The sequence below is a fragment of the Heliangelus exortis genome, chromosome 16 (assembly GCF_036169615.1).
Source record: "Heliangelus exortis chromosome 16, bHelExo1.hap1, whole genome shotgun sequence".
Classification (NCBI taxonomy): Eukaryota; Metazoa; Chordata; class Aves; order Apodiformes; family Trochilidae; genus Heliangelus; species Heliangelus exortis.
In genome coordinates this window covers 14,224,709-14,244,576 of record NC_092437.1, presented here as the reverse complement: position 1 = coordinate 14,244,576, position 19,868 = coordinate 14,224,709, and the positions used below count along the sequence as shown (strand labels likewise).

General features: G+C 52.0%; 1 protein-coding gene across 2 annotated transcripts in view; it reads right to left on the bottom strand.

Moving 5' to 3' along the window:
- DLGAP4 (DLG associated protein 4) overlaps positions 1-19,868 on the bottom strand; it is a 97,430-nt gene that overhangs the window by 68,381 nt on the left and 9,181 nt on the right. Inside the window, exon 2 of one of the 2 annotated variants that reach the window (XM_071759707.1) lies at positions 7,713-7,806. The gene's annotated coding sequence lies outside the window, so the exon portion shown is untranslated. Of the gene's footprint in view, positions 1-7,712; positions 7,810-19,868 lie in introns of both variants that reach the window. The other variant, XM_071759708.1, reaches the window with a different exon arrangement.

The following is a 19,868-nucleotide window of genomic DNA, read 5'->3' as shown; positions in this document are numbered from 1 at the left end:
TTTGTGCTCTTCAGCAGGACTTGTTGCATCAGTCCCTCTGGAGTCCTTTGCCCAGGGGACAGAACCCATGGGAGCTGGTGGGGCAGTGGTGGGTGCTGACTGGAGAAATGCCACAGATGGGACTCATGAAAGTGCCAGGCAGTCCAGCTCCTGCTTTCTGCAAGTTGGCATTAGAGCAATGATTAAAAAAAAACCCCAGGAGATGTTCTCAAAGGAAACCCTCTGGATGAAAAAGTGTAGAAGGGTAGGCTCCAGGCTGAGCCATCCTTCTGGTCTTTTAAATTCCAAACAGCCATTAGTGGGCAAACTCAGCCCTGCCCACCCTGGGGGGGAAGCTGTGCAGGTAGCAGGGAGCCCAGACCCTCCTTGGGTACTCCCCTGATCTGCAGATGCTCAGCTTTGCCTATCATGGCCTCTTTCTCCCTCCTTTCCAAGCCCCAGCTCCAGACTCCCAGCAAGGTGCATTCCAGCTCTTACGGACCTCGTGCTTCTCCTGCCACATTATGGGCAGTCCCAACACAGCAATGTTTTGATTATCTAACTATTGATAGCAAATACATCTTTTCCTACAATGGGCACTCAATATTTGGGGCAGAAATCTCCTGAGAGAGACTTGAGCCCCATGGCTGCTTCTCCATAAACCACATCAGCACTGATGCTTTTGTGTTTGCTGGGGTGCAGAAAAAAGTAACACTGCCTTAGGACTCGAAGTAAATAGGGAAATGAAATTGAATAAATTAAATGAATATAAATAATATGCAGGGAAGGACTGAATTGCAGGGGAAGAGTGGGGATGGGAGCTGGGTGGGCTCAGGATGGGGCAGGGGGGAGTGACTGAGGGGCTGTGAGGACAAGAGTGGAGGGAGGAAAAGTGAAGTTTGTTCAGAGGGGTGGGAGCAGGAGGGAAGGGAGCAGGGGAGGGCATGAAACTCCCTCTCCCCAGGCTGCTGTGCTCTTGCCTAGAGTGGACGTTTGCTTCTATATGTCCCAGGGTCTGTTGTTCCCTTTTCCTCCAGTGGGCTCTTGCAGGGCTGCCAGCAGCCCCCTGGCCTCTTGCTTGCCCTGGGCATCTCTGTGGGAGTGGGATGGCACAGTGTGGGGCACCAGCCTTGCTGTGAGGCTCTGTCAGGACCCCAGCAGCTCCTGGTGATCCCCCAGCTGTGTTGTGTTGCCTGCTTTCCCCGGAAGATGGACTAAACTGGTATCATTACACTGCAATTGCTCTCTGAAATCCTTGGCACGTTCTTGAGACGTGGGCTCAGGGAAGGAAAAAACCCAACCAGCCTCTTCCCTACCATCTTTTCAATTCAGAAGGATGAAAAAGCTTGAAATTAAATCTCTCAAATCCATGACCCTGCAGCTTGCAGAATGGGGAAGGGAATTATCCCAGGACAGCTGCCCAGAGTCCCTGCTGGGCCTCAGCCACATGTAGGTACCCAGAATGGTGAGCAGAAGAAAACCCTGGTTAGCAGATGGTCATAATGGTGTGGAGAGGAGGCTGTCCTGAGCCCTGGGGAGGGGGCTGGCTTTGCTGATGGCCCCAGCACATCCCTCCCCTCAGCCTGGGTATTTTCAGGGCTGCCCTTCCTCTTCCCAGTGGCTTTGTTGCTGCCTATGAGGTGCATCAGATGACCTGACCTGATTTATGGCACTTTAGAGTGTCTCAAAATACTCTAAGCCCCCACCTTGCTCTCAGGCAGGGTTTACCTGGAGCTGCTGGTGGGCAGGTCCTGGAGTCACCTCCAAATACCTCCTGCAAAATACATCTGCAGCTCCAGGTGCCAAGCAGGGCATGAACTCTCACATCACTCAGGAGATGAGAGCCTTGCCTGAAGAGGCTGAAGGAGCTGGGGCTGTTCAGGCTGGAGAAGAGGAGGCTGAGGGGAGACCTTGTTGTGCTCTACAGCTACCAGAAAGGAGGTTGTAGTGAGGTGTGTGTTGGACTCTTCTCCCTAGTGACTAGCAACAGGACAAGAGGAAAGGAGTTCCAGTTGTGTCAGAGGAGGTTCAGATTAGATATTAGGAAAAATTTAATCACTGAAAGAGTAGTGGAGCTTTGGAACAGACTGCCCAGGGAGTCGCTGTCCCTGAGGGTATTAAAAAACTGAGTAGCTGTGGTGCCTTGGGAGATGATTTGGTGATTACAGGGCTGTAGGACTGATGGTTGGACTCTGTGATCTTGAAGGTCCTTTCCAATCACGATGATTCTGTGCTTCCCTGGCTGAGCAGTACCAGTGGTTCCTTTCTACAGAGCCCAGAGCTGCTGTGCTTGACTCCTGGGAGTGGGAGACAGGGGCTGCTGAAGCTGGTGGGAGGTGGCTCCCTCCCCTTCACAAAGACTGAATCACATCTTCATTGTTAGCTGAAAAGCCTCCCATTGTTGTGAGAGATACTCTAATAATTTCAAATATTTGCTTTTCTGCCTTTTTTTGACAGCAAAGAGCTTAGGCTGGCCCAAGCTCTGGGCTGAGCAGGAGGTCACTGGAAAGAACCGAATAGAGAAAAGGTGACAGCTGCAAGGCGGTGGAGATCCCAGCTCAGCAGTAATTTCCTAGCATTCTCTCAAGTGTCAGCCCTGCTTGTGGCTCTCCAGCCTCCCTGTCACCCCACCAGGAGCATATGGTTTGTAACTTCTAGCAGAGAGCATCAGCAAGAAGTCTGTCAAAATGTCAACCAGGGCAGGATCAGGGCAGAAGTCCTCTGACCAGCCCTGAGGATGTCTGTCTGTCTGTCTTTGCAACCCTATAAATCTCTGAAGTTTCTATTGTCCATCAGGGGTTTTTCTCTGTCTTGACCTGCCCACCCTGCACAAGGAGAACACATCTCCTTCCTCCTTTCCACCCTGGAGAACAGCTCCATGTCCTCTCTGCAGGTGCACTGTGTTCTCAAGAAAGGGACACTGCCCATGGGCCTGTCCCCATCTCCCCTGTTGCTGTGACAGGGAGCTGAAGAGGAGCCAGCAGTGTGCCCAGGTGGCCAAGAAGGCCAATGGCATCCTGGGCTGGCTCAGGAACAGCGTGGCCAGCAGGTCCAGGGAAGGGATTCTGCCCCTGTGCTCAGCCCTGGGGAGGCCACAGCTTGAGTCCTGTGTCCAGTTCTGGGCCCCTCAGCTCAGGAAGGAGATTGAGGTGCTGGAGCAGGTCCAGAGAAGAGCAAGGAGGCTGGGAAGGGATCCAGCACAAGTCCTGTGAGGAAGGGCTGAGGGAGCTGGGGGTGTTGAGGCTGGAGAAGAGGAGGCTCAGGGGAGACCTCATCACTCTCTCCAACTCCCTGAAAGGAGGTTGGAGCCAGGGGGGGGTCGGGCTCTGCTCCCAGGCAGATATCAGTCAGACAAGAGGGCATGGGCTTAAGCTCTGCCAGGGGAGGAAATTCTTTACAGAGAAGGTGATCAGACATTTGAATGGGCTGCCCAGGGAAGGGGTGGATTCTCCATCCCTGGAGGCTTTTAGGAAGAGCCTGGATGTGGCACTCAGTGCCATGGGCTGGGAACCACGGGGGGAGTGGATCAAGGGTTGGACTTGAGGATCTCAGAGGTCCCTTCCAACCCAGCTGACTCTGTGATTCTATGACAGGGTGAGGACCTCAGCCCAAGGATCACTGCTCCACAGGGGCTGCTCCCTGCCTCTTCTGAACAGACTGTGGGAGGGCAGAGCACCTCCTGCAAGCTCACTGAGTTAGGGATCACAGGCTCTGATCAGCTTCTGTGCTGGGACCCTGCACCCCAAGGGACTCAGGAAAACCACTGACCCCTTCCCACGTACATCTGTGTTAACTTTTGGGGTGGAGATGTGTTTCCAGGAGTAACTGTCCTTTTTCTTCTGCCTCTGGTTTCTCATGGCCCAAATCCCCAACTTAAATGCTGCAAACCCACCTTAAAACAGTTTATGCTTGAGGGCATGGAGAGCCAGGACAGAGGACAAACCCTTAGGAAGGATGGGACAGGAGGAACTGCAGTGCCTCACCCTGCCAGCCTCCCCTCCTCCTTCTGCTCTGCTCCCAGGCTTTGACTCTGCCATCAGCTGATGGTAAACCCTGTGCTGGGCTTATGGCCAGGGACTGCTCCTCCTCACCATGCCTGGGAGGGCAGAGGCAGCTCCAGGAGCATCCCAAGGTTCACCCCTATTTCTGCTCCATGGGCTGCTGTGCTGGGGCTCTGGGCTGGGTTTGCTCCTGTGCTGCTGGACGGTGGAGACCCAGGCTGGGAACCAGGCTTGGAGGTGGCCAAGAAGTAGGTCAGGACATGCCTTATGGCATGGGGGAATGCAGTCTGCATGTGGGTGCTTCTGCTCCTCTAGGAACTGGGGAGCTGCAGGTCTGATGGCTGTAATTCCCCTGCCCCCAGCCAGCAGCTGGTGCAGGCTCTGCACTGCCTTCCTGCCTTTGCCATGCCCTTGGCACACATCTTCCATGCAAGAAGTCCTTGTCCTCCCCCTGCCTGCCCTCCTCTGCAAGCATATCCATGGCTGCCCCAGCTGAATGGTGCCAGGCACTTGAAGAGTTGTTCTTTCTCCACAAAACCACAGCAGGAAGCATCATTCCTCCCTTCCTTTGCTTCCCTCTCCTCTCTAGCTTCCCTTCCTCCTCTCTAGCATGGAGAGCCAGGGCAGAGGACAAACCCTTAGGAAGGATGGGACAGGAGGAACTTCAGTGCCTCACCCTGCCATAGACCTCCTGCCATTCCCACCAGGACTTTCCAACAGCTTCTTTGTTCCTTGTGGTAAGAGCAAAGCTGATGCCCCCATTGCTGCCCTGACCTTCATTTGTGCTAAATGGAGGGAGGAACCCACCAGCTCCCAGGGGAGCTCAGGTCTCTCACCCTACCCTCTGCCATCTCCCATCCACAGAACATAATGCACCCCAGAACCACTGCACCCCTGCAGAACACTGGGCACCAGAAACACAGCCCAGGTGGTGCCAGCAGGAAGCTGGAGCTGCTGCTGCTACACTTCTTCCTGGCATTTACAGAGCAGTCACAGACTTGTTTAGGTTGGAAGGCATCTCTTGAGACCATCATCTTTGAAGTGTGTGTGGTTCACCAGAACAGCAGTGGTCAGGAGGAATGTGTACTGCTGACATAGCTCTGGCCATGAAGGGCCAGGAGACCATTCAGGTGCAGCTCAGGAGAGACAGGTAGAATCAGAGAATCCCAGAATGGTTTGAGTTGGAAGGGATCTGAAAGCTCATCCAGTCCCAGCCCTGTGCCAATGGCAGGGACACCTCCCACCAGCCCAGGTCACTCCAAGCCCCATCCAACCTGGGCTGGAACACTGCCAGGGATGGGGCAGCCACAGCTTCTCTGGGTGACAAGAAGCATGAGCTGAAGCATCAGGAGAAGCAGCAGCCTGTAAAATGGGACTGCTCAGGACACAAGTCTCCCAGAAGGAAGAAATCCCTGTCCTGATGGGGCTGCAGACACTCTTTGGAGTCAATGCATCCTGACCTGTGCTGATCCACTTTTCCAGGGCTCCACGCACCATCATCTCCCACGTAAACCTCAGCTCAGCCACCCAAGCTGGCTCCAAACACATGGGTGGCTTTTATATATAGAAACCCAGCAGCGTGCTAATCACTGGCTAGATAAGGCATAAACGATCTGCAACCTGCAGAAGAAAAATGACTCCCTTCACACTGCTGCAAGAAGCTTCAAAAATTGCATAGTGTGGTGTAGGTGACGTGGCTCTGCCTACACACATGAATTAAAATGTTCCCTGAATTAGCAGGAACACTTCATGTGGCATTCAGAGAGGGGGGCTGCTGGCTTCCAGGGCATTGCATTAATGATGATTCAAATTGTTCAGAATCTAATCGCAGGGAATAAAAATAGCCAGCTGCAACTTGGAACAATTCATTACACAACTGACCTTCCCCCAGCCTCCTGCTGCCACTCCCTTCTTCCCAGGAAGATTCCCAGGGCTCCCAGGGAGCTTTCTCCCAAGGCCAGAGTGGGTGCTGAGCAGCACTGCCTGTCCTGGGCTGCCAGGGTCCTGAGGAACACCCATGGGGTTAATGTCACCCAAACCTTCCCACTGGGACGTGTGACTGCATCACCAGGAGAACTGAGGAAGAGGAGGCAGAGGCTGAGTCAGGTCTCATCTGCCTGGGACACCTCCTTAGGAGATGCTGAATGGTTTTATGAGGACCAGCTTGTCCTGGTGCCCCAGTGACCCAACAGGCTCATCCAAAGTCTGCAAATTCAACTTCCAAGCACTTGATGCTAGATGAAGGCTGCATTGGCCTGTGAGCTCAAGGAAGTCTGATTCCTCAACAGTCCCAGGGCACTGGTGGATCTCCTCACATCTCACTTGGTAGCAGCACAACTAAATGTTGTGAAAATCATTGGCTGCAATATGCTAAATAGTTTTTAACTCAGGTGTTGACTAAGCTGGAGGAGCAGATGAACTCCCGAGACACAGACAACTTATTTTTATGCAAATGTCACTGGTAACATAATCAAGTCTCAAGGGAACAAAACCCCAGAAACTTTACAACCTATTTGTCTGTCCCTAAATAGATGTTTCTCAAAGTTCTCCAGAAGATGACATATGCTCCAAAGAAGGAACTGCAAAGCATTTAGAAGGTCAAATGAGACAAATCAAGATAAGAATTGGAGAGTTTTTCAGGAAGAAAGCAGGGAATTGATGAGATTGGCAGCGAGCAAGGGTTACTGTCCTTTGGGATCTCTCTGCAACCTCTGCTGTCTCACAGGGCACTCAGGGCACATGCTGGTGACATGGTGCATGTCCCAGTTTGTCTGGAAGACCATGCCATTTGGAACCAAAACTGATTTGTTCTGGTCAGTTCTGTTCCAATGGCATGGGGGGGTTGTCTGGGTGTTTGCAAAGCCCTCCATGGAACAAGAGAGGATGAAAAGCCCTTGATGTGGCTGCCCTCTGCATTATTTTCACTGTCACCCCCAGGGGTGGAGGTTGTTCACACAGAAAGTTGTGACACAGAAGCAAGCAGGACACTCTGCCCTGAGCCACCACCCGGATCCTCCTGTCTCACTGTGCTGCCAGGGGAGCAGCAGCCCCAGAACTGGGAGCACCAAGGGCTAAGCAGAGGAGGATGAGGAGGTGGGGATGGCAGGAGAGCAAGGCTGAACTCCTTGCCTGTGCTGTTTGTGACACAGCAGTACCAGGGGGCTCCCAAGGGTGAGGGCTGTTGCTGTTGTTGCTTTACCACCAGGTCTCTGCAGCTTTGCAAGGAGGTTGTATTGCTCCAGGACAGATGTTCCAGTTGCTTCTTGAATGTTCAGCTGGAGCTAGGGGAGTGCTTGCTATGTGAGATGGAGATGCTGGGGGGCAGGGGATGTGCTCAGTGCCTGGGGCAAAGCAGCGTATGGGTCGCAGGACAAGGGGCAGAAGGTGGGGAGAGCCAGCACTTCCTCTGCCTGTTCTTCCAGAGACCCACCCTGAGATGTATCTGCAGGGTTCTGTGTGCTCCAAGCTGCAGGAGCACTTCCTTTGTCTCAAAGTAGGTCAGCGCAGAGGCGTGACGTTACCATGGCAATGGGGATGAGATTTCATAACTTTATTTTCGTGACGGGCGTGTTGCAGGATTCACTACGAGAAGTAGGGAGTGTTGTCACTGAAACACCCTCCCAAACACCCCTCCTGCCTCTCATCCCACCAGCACACAGTCTGTTTGGCCATCCTGTCCCCACCTCAGCTGTTTCTGAAGAGCCCCAGAGTCACCCCCGGGCTGTACTGTACCTCTCAGGGCTTGCTGGGCATAGAGATTAGGCCAGGTTCAGCATCCTCTGCACCGTGTGTCTTTCTGGGCTCCAGAGCTGTCCCTCATGAAGACCTGCTGGGCAGAGAGAAAAGGTCCTCAGGTCATTAAGGGTGGAGTGGAGCTTCCTGCCAAACATCCCAGGCCAAAACCCCAGTGCTGTGCAGGACACAGAAACCCACGTTGCCTTCATTAAGTCCTAGCAAAGGCACAAGGCAGACACAAGAAAGCATCCTAGGCAAAGAGGGAGAGGAGGGAAGAGGTGGTAGTAGGTCCCATGTCCCTCTGTGTCACACATGGATTGAAAGGATGGAAGTGAAATCAGCAGAGAGGGAAGGAGAACACACAAAACACCTGGGCACAGGGCTGGGGTGAGATGCTTAGTGTGGAAATGCTCTTTGACTTGTTTTCCCTTTTGTCTCTGCATTGGAATAAACCCCCAAGGAGCCCCCTTGCCACCCGTGGCTATGTCTGTGTTTCTTGGCCAGGCCAGGAGCTGGTTCCATGCCCCATCTGGGCTCTTCCCTTTGCTCTGAGCTCTAAGAGAACAAGGCCTGGTAAGGCAGGAAGGACAGGGGGATAAACCCCCTGACTGGGGTGGCAGATGGCAGGCAGTTACCTCTGCTCTGTCCTAGCTACACACCTGTCAAATCCACGTCCTGCTCTCAGTGACCAGTGCTGCCCATTACCCAGTTGTTGGAGCAGCTCACACTGTAAATCTCTCCCAGCTGCTCACTAGGTGCTACTGAATTGCACCAAGAACATTGTGCTGCTTGCTTCATTGCCATTCACCATCAGCTACACTGCAAACAACTGAAACAAATGCTCCCTGCATGAGAAGGAAAATAAATAAATATGGGGAAACCCCCCCGATGTTTCTTTATGTCCTCAAAAACCCCTGCATCACAGCAGAGAACACAGCCCAAATTATTTTATCGGTGAGATTAAATTTATTTGGAGTTTACATCAATTAACTTCCAAGGCAGACTTGTGTATGAGCATGAATCTTGTCTCTTCTGCACTGAGAAGTTGCACCCACAGTGCTGGGGCAGTCTGTGGGGTTCAGCCTTTTGCTACTGAGAAGCAAGGGAGAGGAACATCGTGGTAACCCAATGCCAGGAGTCAGCCTTCCTGTGGCTGGGGCATTTCACATTTCTGCTTGGGCAGAGGTGGCCATCTGGGTCTTGAGAAGGCCAGAGCTCAAGGGGCTGTACAATAGGCAAAAAAAGGGGTTCTTGGCTGGGGAACCATGTGGAAGGCTGAGAAAAGGATACAAATCTCAGCAGCTTTTCTAGAGAAGCTGGATCTGAGTGGTGGGTGAAGCAGAGGAAGCCCAAAGTGGTGGCCTTGCTAAGACAGCAGCTCTCTGTCCCCAGAAAGGAGAGGTCAGCACTGCTCTCCCATCCTCCACCAAGAGGACTTGGTGTTCAGGAGGCACTGGGAGACTCACAGTGGAAATCCCAGCAGACAGAAGAACAGACAGATCAGAAGACTTCCCTCCTAAAGCCTCTACAAACCCTCTTCACTTTTCCATTACTCTTCACCACTTGAGCCCCAACACTGCATGGGGAGGACCCAGCTGCTGTTTACACAGGACAGTCCCACGTCCCCAGAGCTCACCTCTCTTCTACACTAAAACACTTGGTTTTGAACTTTCTTGCTCCTGCTGGGTACTCAGCTATAAAACCAGAGACAGACACTCCCAGGAGACGGAGCTTGGTTCTGCTGACTGAGGAGGCCTCTGCTTTGGAAGCATCAGCTCTTGAAGACAAGGGACAATTCCACATCTCAAACTCAGATGTTCCTGAGCTCAGAGGTGTCAATTTGGTTGCAGGTTGCTGCCCGTAGGCCCCTGCTCCCAGCACTAAATAAAACATTAATAATAGAAGAGGTTTGATGCATCTGGGTGCTGCAGATGGTCAGGCAGCTGTAATTGCACTGACACCATCCAACCCTTGCACAGCTCTCTCCACGTGGAAAGCAATTCCAGCTACTAGAGAACTGGGGTAGGTTTGAGCCCATCATCCAGATGTGCAGAGCCTGCAAGAGCTCAGCCAGTATCCATGGTTAGTGCTACCTGCAGCCATTCACATCCATCTGAGCAGCCAGCAGCAGCACAGCCAATGCTCTCCCCCTCTAAGTCCCCTCGTACTGTGATGAAAGGTCACACTATGGGTCACCAGAGGCACCAATGTCCATTGTGAAAGCCATCAGCAGCTCTAAGCAGTGCTCTCAGCTCACCTCCTGGGTGCACAAGTATCACCAGTAGTGCCACCATCACTCACCATGTCTATGTCACCAGCACTCGCAGGGTGACTCCCAGCCTACACCCAGGAGTGGTGCTGATCCTGGGATCACTCCCACGGGTGAGTGGGAGGAGCAGTACCTGAGCTCCAGCCCTCCACTCTCCCAGAATATTTCTCAAAATAAAAGATCCCACTGAAGCTCTGGAGGAAGAAACATTTTTGTCTGTAACGCTGCTACTGTTGCACTGAGAAAGCAGGGCTATAATTACCTTTAATTAATATCAGCATCAACGCCCCAAGGAAACAATTTGTGCCACCAACACATTTGCATTGTGTTAACTACCAAGCATCCATCCCCTGCTCTCCTGTGCTCAGGAGCAGCTCACTCAAGCCATGGCTGCTGCAGTGAAGATGATGTGTGGAGGGCCACGCACGGGTAGGATCAGTGGTGTAACATGAGGCAGGTGGGTTGCAGACCAAGAGGAAGGGTGGTGAGCAGGAGGCAAGCTGGGAGCCCTGAGCTTCCAAGCAATAAAGGCACAGGATGATGGAGGAGGTTGGGAAGGGTCCTTTGAGGGTGGGCTCTATGCTCCCATGCTCTTGGTTGCTCAGGGCCACCCTGCTGATGAAATTCTGTTCATTCCCCACATGATTCAAGACACTTTCGGTGAACGAGAGCCTCAGGGGCTCTGCAGCCAAACTTCACTGGAGAATCAGCTCATGGTTGTTGTGTCTCCTTCATGGCTCAAGAGAGGAGGAACACAAACTGCCCTTCTGTAGCCCATATGATTCTGTTGGACTTAAAGTGTGGCTGGAAAAGACCTCGAAGAGACTGATCTGGCACTCCTGATCCCTGTTACTGCCACCTCAGAGACAGAAAGAGCCAACCCTGAGCAAAGGATCCTGTTGCCTGCTGGGGGTCTGCAGCCCAAGCTGATGAGAGTTTGATCACGAGTGATCAGTGGGCAGCAGAAGCTGCATGGGGTGAAGGGCAGGATGATTTTCCCCTTCCAGCCAGGCACACGTGGGGCTGCATTGCCATCCATGGCACAAGCTGAGCAGAGCAGAGGCAAGCAGAGCACTCATGGCAATGTTCCTGGAAAGCCACGGACGATGCTGGGATTTAATTTTAGTGAAAATACTGTGAAATGTAACAAGCTCAAAATGCAGCATTTTGGGCTGTGTGAGAAAGGGATATCCCTTCCTGGCTCATCCCTCACCTTCTGCTTCAAGGCCTTTCTGCTTTGCTTTCAAACTTGGAAGTGTCTGAGCAAAGTGCCCGTGTCTGCTGCTTGTTAAACCTGAGCAGAAATGGAGCCATCGTGTCAGGGAACCAGCAAAGTGACCTCCCTGGGCTTCTCTGTGTCACAGCTGGACCCTCCTTGGATCCAGGGCTCTGCTGGGGGAGGAGAGCTGGGAGCCTGAGTGCAGATCCTGTCTTTCCAGCAGGATTTCTGCAGGGAGAAGGGGAGAGGCAGCTTCAGCTCAGTAAGGGACAAATGGCTGCAGGGCAGAGTCAGCCATTCAGGCTCCCATTGACAGCAAGTGCTGCTGAATGCAGGGCTGTCCTGCTGCTCTCATCCCTGACTCGAGTTCCTTCTGCTACTTAGATTTAGAGACTGCAAGTTCAGGTATAATCATTACAAATCTGTGGCCTGCTCTACCTTATGAAATGGGCCATAGCATCATTCTGTGCACATCTAGCAACAGGAAGAATAAATATATGAGTGCTCCTGTACCTCTACACTCATGACCATTTATCTGGATAAAACAAATACAGTGAGCTCCTTTGGGTCTCCCAGAAATAATTAAATTTTATGTGAAGGATGCTTGGCCCCTGATTTGAGAGCTATCACTGCCTCCCATTCAAGGAATTAAAAAAGGATTCTGTGGAGACAGTGGAGAGCAGAGATGAGATATGGCTTAAAAGATATTATCTCATAGGTGAGGAGGTTTGCAGACAGTATTATGATTCTTCTGAAGGAGGCATGAATGGAAAAATATGTGTGCAAAACACCAGAGGAAGCAACTAAGCAAAGGTGGGAAGGGTGGCAAAGTCCTGCTGAACCTGAATGTGTTCCTGTCTCCAAGACCTGCAGGCTGGCAAAGGTCCCTATACAGAGGATTTGTCAGCAGATGAGTGGGGTTTGGGTCAGGGGAGGAAGAAAACAGAGTCACAGCACATCACAGCACATGTTCCTCTTCCTGCTCTCCCCCAGTTAGGTCCCTGAACACACTCTGCTCACTAACCCTGAGTGATGGGAGCTGAAGAAGGCAAGAGGCTGAGGCACAAGGTCCACACACTGTGACCACTGACCCTTGGAGGGTGTAGAAGGCTGATACAAGAGCCACTGTCAGTCAGGAGGAACCTCAGAGCCACAGTGGGGACTCATCCTCCTCATTCATTTTGTACACAGGTGAACCTGGTAAGACCTGCTGGACATGAGCCTCAGAGCTTGCAGGTACATGAGAGAGAAAGACTTCAGGGAGAAGAGTTTGAGTGACTGAAATCTCTTTCGTTTGAAAGAAATCCCACTCTCCCTTCCTGATATTAGGTTTGGGTCCGAGATTGAAGCCTGGGTAGCCAGCAGCACCAGAGAGAAGAGGAGGTGACAGAATTCCCTGTGGGTTGAGGTTATTGAATCTTAGCATGGGAGCAGCAGAAAACAGCTCTGAGGTTTCTGGTGGAGGGAGACAGCTGTGCAGAGCAGAACTGAGCCCCTTTGGTCCCCACGGTGTGACAGCCATGCCCACAGTGACCCCCAGCAGGGACTCTGGATGTTCTTACTGAGGGATCTCACTTGGCATGTTCCTTGCCCAGGGCCCAGACACCCAGGGAGTGCCCAGGCTGGGTAACCTGGAAATGCTGAGGAGGATTCATTAACCCATGGTAAGGATGCACTCACAGGCAGAGAGGTTCCTGGGTGTGCAATGGACAGGAAGGGACAGGGGATGCCAGCAGTGTGCCCAGGTGGCCAAGAAGGCCAATGGCATCCTGGGCTGTATCAGAAACAGCGTGGCCAGCAGGTCCAGGGAAGGGATTCTGCCCCTGTGCTCAGCCCTGGGGAGGCCACAGCTTGAGTCCTGTGTCCAGTTCTGGGCCCCTCAGTTCAGGAAGGATATCAAGGTCCTGGAACAGGTCCAAAGGAGGGCAACCAGGCTGGTGAAGGGACTCGAGCACAGGCCCTATGAAGAGAGGCTGAGAGAGCTGGGGCTGTTCAGCCTGAAGAAGAGGAGGCTCAGGGGAGACCTCATCGCTCTCTACAACTCCCTGAAAGGAGGTTGGAGCCAGGGGGGAGTTGGTCTCTTTTCCCAGACGACTTTCAACAAGACAAGAGGACACAGTCTTAAGTTGTGCCAGGGGAGATTTAGGCTGGATATCAGAAAGAATTTTTTTACGGAGAGGGTGATCAGGCAATGGAATGGACTGCCTGGTGAGGTGGTGGATTCTCCATCCCTGGAGACATTTAAAAAGAGCCTGGATGTGGCACTCAGTGCCATGGTCTAGCAACCGCACCGGTGGGTCAAGGGTTGGACTCGATCTCTGAGGTCCCTTCCAACCCAGCTAATTCTATGATTCTATGATTCTATGCTGGAGACTCCTCTGGGCTATCTTGGTGCCTCTGCAAGAAGAAGGGTCCTGCAGCAGTGCCCAGCTGTGGGAGCTTGCAGGGTCTGGTGTGCTGCAGCAATGATGCTGTTCCTTAGTAAGACCTTCATCTTAGGACACAGGAGCAAGGAGGGAGTGGGACAGAGCTAGCAGGGTAGGAAACAGTGAAGGAGAAGGGCAAGTAAGGGGCTGAGAAGCCTTCATTAGCGTGACATCATGATATTGAGAATGAAAACTGGTCCAGACAGCAAGGGACTTAAAGACAAGAAATTCTTTAATTGCCTTCACACCGATGCCAGGGAGCCTGGATAATACTCTCTGCTCACGTATGGACACGACCTAGTTGTGCTCCTGAAATCTGGCTAGGAGCATCACATAATTGGAGTGTTAAAATCAGCAAATGTTAAAATCAACACCTTTGGGGAGGAATGAGGGCACAGAGAGGGACACTGAATGTCAGGGCAGGCAAGGTCAGCTTTATGAGCTGTATCTACCAGTAAAATAACACATCTGTGTCCTAGCAGAGGGAGCAGAAGATGGAGAATGTGTGGAGGAGCTTCCCACAGCTCACCAGCTCATCCCAGTGGGCCTCAGAGCCTGCTCTGCAAGTGTCTTTGGGATAGGCATGGAAAGGGTAAATTAAAGAGATTTGTGCTGAGAACTGTATCCTAGTATGATGCCAAGATAGATTTGAGGGCACAGTGGCTGAACAGCTAAACAGAAGAGATCTGTACAAAATGATGGTGAACATGGGACTCTGACCAGTGAGGGACACTGCAGTGTGTGGCAGGGGTGGCATCTTACTAGAAATGAGATGTTTTTTGGCAGCTTGTTTTGTTAAACTGGAGAGGGCTTAGAGAAGAGCCATGAGGACTGCAGAGTGGCTCATAGTAGGACACACCAGGACCACAAGCAACCCAGCTGCAGACCAGCAGCCCTTTAAAGGCTGACATCAGGGAGGTCTTCAGCACTGGGACTGGTCCAGCCAGGACCCCAGGACCCCACATGCACCCAGGGGCAGGCAGCTGTTGATGGTTCAGGCTAGACTACAAGCAAAGAAAAGTTTTATTTTCAACAAGCAAGCAACTGGCCATTAAAATGGCAACATTTCACTGAGTGGAGCAGTGCATTCCTCACCATGGGGAAAAGCTCAAGTTACCTGGGAGGTTTTCCCCAAGATGTTTAGTTCAAACACAGCTCTGAGACCTAAAGGATGAACAAATTCAGGGATTTCTTCCATGGGTGCTATTACCTTTCTGAAAGTGACTGTACTTCTGGTTTGGGGCACTGTGATAAACAGAACTCTAACACACTTGCCTGCGATTTCATGCCTACATCTTCCAGGAAATAAACCAGATTTATGGCATTTTGTTTTTTGAAAAGCACACTGGGAGCACTGCAGACATGGAACATCATCAGCTGGACAAGTCCTGGTACCACTCAGACCCCTGGACAGGAGAGGACAAGTGCCAGAGCCTGCACTGGGTCAGGTAAGGCCATGGGGAGCTCCCTTACTCCAGCTGGGTGCTGTGGAGAGGCCTGGGACAGCCCTGCTCCCTGTCCCCAGGCTGGGTGCCCTGCTATGAGATGCAGTCAGCAGCTGGGGAGATGCTGAAGAGCTGGGGAAGGGATGGCTGAAGGTAAAACTTGGCTCAGGAGTTAGGAGGAAAAACACCATCTGCACTTGTCCAGGCTGCTGGCTCTCTCCTAGGACCTGGCATGGGCCACAGACCCAGGTGACTCCTGCTGACCCTACAGACAGCACCTCACCACCAGTGGGAGGCTCTCAGCCTCTCTCATGTGGTGAATACATCCCCGTTATATTTTCCACCTTTTCTGCAGTTTTTTTTCCTCCTCTGAAGCTTGTGCTGAAGCCAGGAGTGAGAGCATCTGGCCCTATGGGAGAGCATTACTGGTGATGCTTTGGCACCTGGACATCACCTCTTCTAAGAAACTCCACATTCCTTCCAAGTCAGAAACTGACTGAGCTAGAAGGAAGGTGTGAAAATTGCCAGCAGTAACACCAGGGAATGGCAGGGAAACAGAGCTGCCCACAGCCTCTTGCTGATGGACCAGACTGAGAGGGTCTTGCAGCAGGACCAGGCTGGAGCCAGGGGAGAGGGGATGAGGTGAAGCCCCTCTGGGGGCCACAGAGCAGGCTCAGGGCACCACGGATCTGTTGGCTCCAGACCAAGCTTAGGCAGGATGTGGGCAGCACCAATGGCTCTGCACCTGGGAGAGATTTTCCAAGAATTTTATGCCTGGCTACAGAAAAGGACAGGCACATTGAATGAAAGGCAAAGAAGAGCAGATCCTCCTGTGCCTACAGCTTCAGATACCTTCAGCCATGGACTGGCATGTGCCCACTGTCTGCCCTGGCTCTTATTTTAACATTTGGCTGATTACACAGAGCCAGAGAACATGGGGTTTGACTGCACAGCTGGGACAGAGCTGAGATGTGGCTATCAAGTAAGGGGAAGGCCAGAGGAGATGGCTTGGGGCCACCTCCTCTGCTGCCCAGCCTGTCCCAGCCCGTGGCCCTGCAGTCTCTGTCCTCAGTGCCCCTCTCACTGAGGGAGCCAGGGATCCTCTTTCTGGTTAGGGGTTTCCTGCCACACAGTGCCCATGCCCTGACCACCTCCACTGAGCCCCAGAGGGGAAGGATTTACTGTTCTGTGGCAGAGAAGATCTGAACCATCTGTCCTGCTCCTTGCTGTCCCTCCTCGACACTGCTTGGCTGCTCAGGCCAGGGAGAGAAAGAGCAGCATCTCCCTCTGGGACTGAACACAACCTGTTATGGCCACTTGAACTCTCAGCAAGAAATCACTAAACCAGGTCCCAGCCCCTCCTGTCAGAAAGCCCCACATTCATTTGGCTCCTGAGGAGCCCTCAGCCTTGTCTCTTCACCAGCTCTGGTGTGCAACTGAGTGCTCTGACAAAACTCAACATTATTTGGGATAATCTGCAGCATCTGAGTGCCACTGCAGCAGAAACACTTGGTCCTTCCTGGGCCAGGTCCCCAGTCTGTGCTTCTCACCCTGCTCTGATGTGGCCACCACTGCAGCTTGGCAAGGGATGGAAAAGATGAAGCACTTTTGAGAAGCCATCCCTGGCAAACCCCATGTCTGTGGGCCGACCAAGCTGGTGCTGGAAGAGAAGAGCCAGCCCAGGAGGTGCAGGGCCAGCCCAGGAGGTGCAGGGCCATGTGGTGCTGCTGGGTGCAGGTCATGCTGCTGGATGTGTCTGGCCCACAGCACTCGTGTTTTGGGGTGCTCTGGGCTGTGCCATCTGCTGTCACACTGACCAGCACAGGGTCACAGGGGATCAGTTTGCTGCAGCTCCTCAGGACGTGCTGGCCCCTGGCTGTGGGTTTAGTCTGGATGAGAGGACCTTGTGCCATGCTGGTGAGGGGTGCTGAGAGGCCATGTCTTCTCTGTGGGGTGGAGGATGCTGTCACTCTGATAGCAAGAAGAGCTCTGCAGGTGCCTGCCTTTAACAAGATGAGTAATTCCCTCCCAGTCCTTTAATCACTCACTTTTAATTAATGTGCCAATTGTTTTTTTTCCTTAGCAAACAGCTCTTTAAAAAAAGAGCTCTTTAAAAAAAGGGGTTTTGCTGCATCTGCTAGGCTGGGCAAACACTGTTCCCAGAAGCAGCTGTGTTCTTCAGCAGGAGGTTCCTCCCATGGAAGCTGTAGGACTGGGTTCATGTGCAGAGCTGGACAGTTTGACTTCCAGACTGCTCCAAGCAGCACACAGAGGGATGGAGAACTTTGCAAGGAAGAGTTATGTGGAGGCTGACAGGATGGAGGTATTCCTAGAGGTGTCCTATGCTGGTGGTATCCTGGACACTGCATTTTCCAGATAACCCAAAGATTGGCAAAAACATCCTCCTTATCCACAGCCCTTTCAGTTTGTTTTTAAAAATTTTTTTGTTTTTTTGTTTGTTTTTTTTTGTCTTTTTTGTTTGTTTTGGTTTGTCTTTTGATGCCTTCTTAGCTTTGTGCTTCTGCTATCCCATGACAGCAAGTTCCACAGATCAATTTTGCTTGTAGAAAAAGGATGCCACTTCCTGTGATGCTTTGTCCTTGTCCTAGGGAGAAGGGCAACCAAAACAGCAGTTCCCTGCTTTGGGTGGTCACTGTTTCTCAGCCCATAGACACATAGGCCCCTCTTTATTTCATTCCATGTGAATTTTTTGGGCCAGGACAAAGTGCTGCTGTCCTGGAGAAGATGGGCTGAGCACCATCCCGTGGGGCAGGACCAGCTGGAGGCATTCCAGTCTCTGATCCTCCCTCTGCTACCTACCTGCTCTCTGAATGGGGCTGCATTCCCTAACTCCAGTTTCCTGCACACATCTATAGAGGTGGCTGTGTCACCTGGCCTGATCCCCTCCAACCTCTGTCTCCAGGGGAGTGATGGAACTGAAATGCTGCTGCTCAGATTTGAGGTCTGCTTCCCAAGCAGCAGCAACACATCGGGTGAAGAAATGAACCACACATGGCCAAATGCTGCCAGAAGTCACTCACTTGCCACCTCCATCTCAGGATAAGCCAAACCCCAGTGTCTAAACATCTCCTGGGGGGTTGGCATTTTGAGGCAAGCCAGCCTGTAGCAAGAAAAACATAAAAATGTTGGAAAAATGATGGAAAAATAACATTGGAGTGGCAGTGAAAGAGATATTGCCTGAGGGAGAACACAAGAGTTTGTGGTGAGCATGGCACGGGGTCCATGGCAGAGTAGGGACAGGTCTTGTCCTGTCAGAAAGAAGGGGTTGAGGTGGGGCGATGAAGGACATTGTGTCCTAGGCCATGATTCTTTGTTGTGCCCTGAGAGCCTGGGGTAGAGGCAGGGATCAGGCAGCAGGACAGGCCACCAGCCAGCAGAACAGTGGCTCTGGATGTGGCTGGTTCCCCCCAGCTCTGCTGGGATCCTGCACGAGGGGCACGATGTGATGCAACCAGGACCTTGCCCTGGTGAACCCCGTGCTCCACACACCCATGGCAGGGCTGAGAGGAGGCTCTAGCCCTGATCTTCACAGCTTGATCACAGCCCAGGTGGGCTTGAGGTTACTTTAGTCCTTCCTGGGCCAGGTCTCTGTGCTCCTCACTCTGCTCTGATGTGGCCACCACTGCAGCTTGGCAAGGGATGGAAAAGATGAAGCACATTTGGGAAGACACTCGTGGCAAACCCTGTGTCTGTGGCAGAAGCCTCTTGGGCACATGGGACAGGTCCTTCCTTTTGTCCTCTCTCTGGTGAGAGCCACCTCAGCCCTAGGAGCTTTGAGAAGCCAAGGTCATGCTGCAGGTGGCTCAGCGCCCAGAGACCAGGGGGGGGGAGAGGCATCCACAGAAATGTTTCATTTTCTGCCTTAGCTTGGGAAATAATTTCTTCTTTCAGGCTTTTCCTCAGATTAAATTTTCATTTGATTTTCCCAAGGAATTGTCAAAAAAAAGTATTTTGGGACCAGCAAGACCATTTTTGGGGATCTGTAATAACATACTTTTTTGGGTTGATTTGGGTTTTTTTCAACTGTTCAAGCTTTTTGTTATAAAATATCAGTATCTCTTTGAAATGTATCAAAACAGCATTTTTAGAATAAAAGCAGGAATGTTTTTGCTTAGCAGGCACCAAAAATAGAAATTGAAGCTCCAAAACCTCCCATCTTGTTCATCTGAGGGTTTGATCTTCCTCAGCCACGTGCCTACCCCAAAGATCCCACATCCCCATTGGGTCTTCTCTCTCATGGAGACCCAGAGGTGTCCTCAGCTGTTTGTCCCCTCCATGGCTCAAGAGCAGATATGTCCCTGGTGCTCTGGACACAGCCTGTGAGCTCAGACACTGGTGGCTGTAGGTCATCCAGCCTCAGATTAAATGCAAATATTCCTTCCCCACCTCATCTCTATGTCACTGAACTCCTGAGATCACACCACATCCATATTCAACATCTGGCTGCTGGGACAGATGCTGCCAGCCCCAGTTTTGCTTTCATTTGAATAATGAAGATGTGAAAACCTCAGCCTTTCAGATGGGTTTTTCCCTCTACCCTTGGAGAACTGCTGTCCCTTAGAATCACAGAATCATTTTTGTTGGAAAAAGACCTTTAAGACCACTGGGTCTGACCATGAACCCAGCACTGGCAAGTCCAGTACTAACCCATGGCCCTCAGCACCTCTTTTAAATCCCTCCAGGGATGGTGACTCTACCACTGCCCTGGGCAGCCAGGGCCTGTCAACACTTTCCATAAAGAAATTATTCCTCATACCCAATTTAAACCTCTCC